Below are 6,341 nucleotides of genomic sequence, written 5' to 3' on the forward strand. Positions count from 1 at the left end.
AAGTACCCCTGTTACCTAGCAGTAAATAGTTACCTGGGAGTTAGTCAGCTGTCACGGGCTGCTTCCTGGGGTGTGTGTGAGTGGTGTGGAAAAAAAAATGTAGTTAGCAAACAGTTGAGAGGCGGGCCGAAAGAGCAAAGCTCAACCCCCGCAAAAACACAACTAGTAAACATTATATCTAGTCAGATGAAGTCTGGTGATATGCAATCGTGACCAATAGAACGAGGGAGAGTTAACTTTGTCCTCCTTCGCTGGACGCTTTCTCCAGTGCATTCACGTCCATTGTACATTATAACGACCAAAACTGAACTACAGAAATATAACATGAACAATTTGCTACCGAAGAATAAGTATTTCATTACTAACGCTTGGAGAAAAAAGTTCTTAGTATCCTCTTTTCCCTATTTCAAACATGTATGCATTAATACACGCAGAAATCACAATAGCGCGATGCATCAAATGAACAAACCCACAAGGGCAATGATGAGGGTTCGAGCGTACGCCAGGGATGATCCCATCATTCCCGTAACCCTCATCACAGCGATTGTGGATTTGTTTGTTTAAGCATTAATTTTTTGGTATTCCATTCTTACTGGTCGTAATTACTCAGATCAGTTTTGCAATCTCACCACCAACAAGCTTATATCCAATAACTTTAACATCATTACATATGAACTATTGTAAGAACCCAAGAATGAAGGTAAGAGCAGAAGTCCTATTGGAACATATGAGGCCTTTCCTATTTATAACCACCCAATTAATTTTATATATATGTCCAGTCTACGCTGAAAACAATCAATGGATCCTATTTCTTTTATCTTACGCTGTAATTGGTTCCACAAACCAACACCCATGTTACTAATGCAGTATTTACCCAGGCATTTCCTAAATCTAAACTTATTAAATTGATACACATTGTTTGGTCTTGATACTTTTAATACAATAGTAATATCTCTTTTGGTTTGTCCATTCATGAACTTGTACGCATTAGAACATATGAATAAAGGTAAAAGCAAAAGACTTATTGGCTATATGAGGCAGAATGAGATGAACTGTAGAAGGCCTATTGGCCCATTCGAGGCAGATCCTATTTATATCCAGGTTACATTTTTCATACATGATTTTCTAACCTTCGCTTGAAACAATCAAGGAATACTACTTCTATTATGTTACACGGAAATTGCTCAACAAATCAACAACACTGCTTCCGAACCAGTATTTACCCAGGTCTTTCCTGAATCTAAACTTATTCAATTTATACCTATTGTTGCAAGTTCTATGTTGTGTTGACCTATTAATTCCTTATTATTATTCCCTGTGGTATGTCCATTTTTAAACTTCTAAACCTCTATCATGTCACCCTTAACTCCTTGCCTTTCCTTTGATTACAATTTTATCTTAGTTAAATCTTTCTTCATATAAAAGGTTTCTAATTTGGGGAGTAAACTTTGCCATCTTACGCTGGACACGTTAAAGTGAATTTACATCCATACTATAGTATGGAGACCAAATTTGAAATGCATAATCTAAATGGGGCCTATCCAGACCAAGATATAGCTGAAGAACCACACCAGGTGTCTTGTTACTAACACTTTAATTGATAAATCCCAGCGTCCTCTTTTAACCTGAACTGCAAAATGTAAATGGGGCCTAAAATGAGGAAGATATAGCTGATGAACAACACCACCTGTCTTATCACTAACGTTTCGATAAAAATATCAGTCAAATTTACCTTATTACGATCATTTATTCATTGATTTTTGGGTCATTCCAAATTTGTTCTCGTCTGTGTCCCTTAAGCAGACTGGTCGTTGATGTCTGAGGAGTGCATTTTAACGTGTCTCGTGGTAAGCAGCTACGGGGAAGGATTATCGCTAAATAGGTCTTCCGCAAATTTCGTTGTGTCCCTCACTAACTCGAGCTGCATTCTTCTTTTGAGGTTTCTCAACATAACATATCGGTGCAAGCCTTTGTTGCGACGCCTGAGTTTCGAGATCTTAGCTCCTGAGAGCTCCATTATTCTTACTTGCTCCTTAATCATCAGAAGCTTGTTGGGCAAGACGAAAGTCTCCACAGATGGCTTTGTCTTGACCATGGCTACAGCAACGGGCGAGAGTAAGGCAACAGTGCAGTCAGGAGAGGACTGATCAAGCAAGTGAAGGTATGAGTTGCGCATGCGGAATTATATACTATATCTAGTCAGGTGAAGTCTGGTGATATGCAATCGTTACCAATAGAACGAGGGAGAGTAAACTTTGTCCTCCTTTGCTAGACGCTTTCTCCAGTGTATTCATGTCCATTGTATATTATAACGACCAAAACTGAACTACAGAATTATAACATGAACAATTTGCTACAACAATTTGCATTAATACACGCAGAAATCACAATAGCGCGATGCATCAAATGAACAAACCCACAAGAGCAATGATGAGGGTTCGAGCGTACGCCAGGAATGATCCCATCGTTCCCGTAGACCCTCATCACGGCGATTGAGGATTTGTTTGTGTAAGCATTTTTTTTGGTATTGCATTCTTACTGGTCGTAATTACTCAGATCAGTTTTGCAATCTCACCACCAACAAGCTTATATCCATTAACTTTAATATCATTACCTATGTACTATTGTAAGAACCCAAGAATAAAGGTAAGAGCAGAAGTCCTATTGGAACATATGAGGCCTTTCCTATTTATAACTACCCAATCAATTTTATATATATGTCCAGTCTACGCTGAAAACAATGAATGGATCCTACTTCTTTTATCTTACGCGGTAATTGGTTCCACAAAACAACACCCCTGTTACTAATGCAGTATTTACCCAGGCATTTCCTAAATCTAAACTTATTAAATTGATACACATTGTTTGGTCTTGATACTTTTAATACAATAGTAATATCTCTCTTGTTATGTCCATTCATGAACTTGTACGCATTAGAACATATGAATAACGGTAAAAGCAGAAGGGTTTCTTGCTATATGAGGAAGAATGAAGGGAACTGCAGAAAGCCTATTGGCCCATTCGAGGCAGATCCTATTTATTTTCCACGTTACATCATTCATATATGAATTTCTACCCTACGCTTGAAACAATCAAGGAATCCTACTTCTATTATGTTACACTGAAATTGCTCAACAAATCAATAACACTGCTACCGAACCAGTATTTGCCCAGGCATTTTTGAAATCTAAACTTATTAAATTGATACACATTGTTTGGTCTTGATACTTTTATTACAATATTAATATCTCTTTTGTTATGTCCTTTCATGAACTTGTACGCATTAGAACATATGAATAAAGGTAAAAGCAAAAGACTTACTGGCTATATGAGGCAGAATGAGATGAACTGTAGAAGGCCTATTGGCCCATTCGAGGCAGATCCTATTTATATCCAGGTTACATTTTTCATACATGATTTTCTAACCTGCGCTTGAAACAATCAAGGAATACTACTTTTATTATGTTACACGGAAATTGCTCAACAAATCAACAACACTGCTTCCGAACCAGTATTTACCCAGGTCTTTCCTGAATCTAAACTTATTCAATTTATACCTATTGTTGCAAGTTCTATGTTGTGTTGACCTATTAATTCCTTATTATTATTCCCTGTGGTATGTCCATTTTTAAACTTCTAAACCTCTATCATGTCACCCTTAACTCCTTGCCTTTCCTTTGATTACAATTTTATCTTAGTTAAATCTTTCTTCATATAAAAGGTTTCTAATTTGGGGAGTAAACTTTGCCATCTTACGCTGGACACGTTCAAGTGAATTTACATCCATACTATAGTATGGAGACCAAATTTGAAATGCATAATCTAAATGGGGCCTATCCAGACCAAGATATAGCTGAAGAACCACACCAGGTGTCTTGTTACTAACACTTTAATTGATAAATCCCAGCGTCCTCTTTTAACCTGAACTTCAAAATGTAAATGGGGCCTAAAATAAGGAAGATATAGCTGATGAACAACACCAGCTGTCTTATCACTAACGTTTCGATAAAAATATCCGTCAAATTTACCTTATTACGATCATTTATTCATTGATTTTTTGGTCATTCCAAATTTGTCCTCGTCTGTGTCCCTTAAGCAGACTGGTCGTTGATGTCTGAGGAGTGCATTTTAACGTGTCTCGTGGTAAGCAGCTACGGGGAAGGATTATCGCTAAATAGGTCTTCCGCAAATTTCGTTGTGTCCCTCACTAACTCGAGCTGCATTCTTCTTTTGAGGTTTCTCAACATAACATATCGGTGCAAGCCTTTGTTGCGACGCCTGAGTTTCGAGATCTTAGCTCCTGAGAGCTCCATTATTCTTACTTGCTCCTTAATCATCAGAAGCTTGTTGGGCAAGATGAAAGTCTCCACAGATGGCTTTGTCTTGACCATGGCTACAGCAACGGGCGAGAGTAAGGCAACAGTGCAGTCAGGAGAGGACTGATCAAGCAAGTGAAGGTATGAGTTGCGCATGCGGAATTATATACTATATCTAGTCAGGTGAAGTCTGGTGATATGCAATCGTTACCAATAGAACGAGGGAGAGTAAACTTTGTCCTCCTTTGCTAGACGCTTTCTCCAGTGTATTCATGTCCATTGTATATTATAACGACCAAAACTGAACTACAGAATTATAACATGAACAATTTGCTACAACAATTTGCATTAATACACGCAGAAATCACAATAGCGCGATGCATCAAATGAACAAACCCACAAGAGCAATGATGAGGGTTCGAGCGTACGCCAGGGATGATCCCATCGTTCCCGTAGACCCTCATCACGGCGATTGAGGATTTGTTTGTGTAAGCATTTTTTTTGGTATTGCATTCTTACTGGTCGTAATTACTCAGATCAGTTTTGCAATCTCACCACCAACAAGCTTATATCCATTAACTTTAATATCATTACCTAAGTACTATTGTAAGAACCCAAGAATAAAGGTAAGAGCAGAAGTCCTATTGGAACATATGAGGCCTTTCCTATTTATATCTACCCAATCAATTTTATATATATGTCCAGTCTACGCTGAAAACAATGAATGGATCCTACTTCTTTTATCTTACGCGGTAATTGGTTCCACAAACCAACACCCCTGTTACCAATGCAGTATTTACCCAGGCATTTCCTAAATCTAAACTTATTAAATTGATACACATTGTTTGGTCTTGATACTTTTAATACAATAGTAATATCTCTCTTGTTATGTCCATTCATGAACTTGTACGCATTAGAACATATGAATAACGGTAAAAGCAGAAGGGTTTCTTGCTATATGAGGAAGAATGAAGGGAACTGCAGAAAGCCTATTGGCCCATTCGAGGCAGATCCTATTTATTTTCCACGTTACATCATTCATATATGAATTTCTACCCTACGCTTGAAACAATCAAGGAATCCTACTTCTATTATGTTACACTGAAATTGCTCAACAAATCAATAACACTGCTACCGAACCAGTATTTGCCCAGGCATTTCTGAAATCTAAACTTATTAAATTGATACACATTGTTTGGTCTTGATACTTTTATTACAATATTAATATCTCTTTTGTTATGTCCATTCATGAACTTGTACGCATTAGAACATATGAATAAAGGTAAAAGCAAAAGACTTACTGGCTATATGAGGCAGAATGAGATGAACTGTAGAAGGCCTATTGGCCCATTCGAGGCAGATCCTATTTATATCCAGGTTACATTTTTCATACATGATTTTCTAACCTTCGCTTGAAACAATCAAGGAATACTACTTTTATTATGTTACACGGAAATTGCTCAACAAATCAACAACACTGCTTCCGAACCAGTATTTACCCAGGTCTTTCCTGAATCTAAACTTATTCAATTTATACCTATTGTTGCAAGTTCTATGTTGTGTTGACCTATTAATTCCTTATTATTATTCCCTGTGGTATGTCCATTTTTAAACTTCTAAACCTCTATCATGTCACCCTTAACTCCTTGCCTTTCCTTTGATTACAATTTTATCTTAGTTAAATCTTTCTTCATATAAAAGGTTTCTAATTTGGGGAGTAAACTTTGCCATCTTACGCTGGACACGTTCAAGTGAATTTACATCCATACTATAGTATGGAGACCAAATTTGAAATGCATAATCTAAATGGGGCCTATCCAGACCAAGATATAGCTGAAGAACCACACCAGGTGTCTTGTTACTAACACTTTAATTGATAAATCCCAGCGTCCTCTTTTAACCTGAACTTCAAAATGGGGCCTAAAATAAGGAAGATATAGCTGATGAACAACACCAGCTGTCTTATCACTAACGTTTCGATAAAAATATCCGTCAAATTTACCTTATTACGATCATTTATTCATT

The sequence above is a fragment of the Procambarus clarkii genome, chromosome 53, assembly GCF_040958095.1.
Source record: "Procambarus clarkii isolate CNS0578487 chromosome 53, FALCON_Pclarkii_2.0, whole genome shotgun sequence".
NCBI classification, from domain to species: domain Eukaryota; kingdom Metazoa; phylum Arthropoda; class Malacostraca; order Decapoda; family Cambaridae; genus Procambarus; species Procambarus clarkii.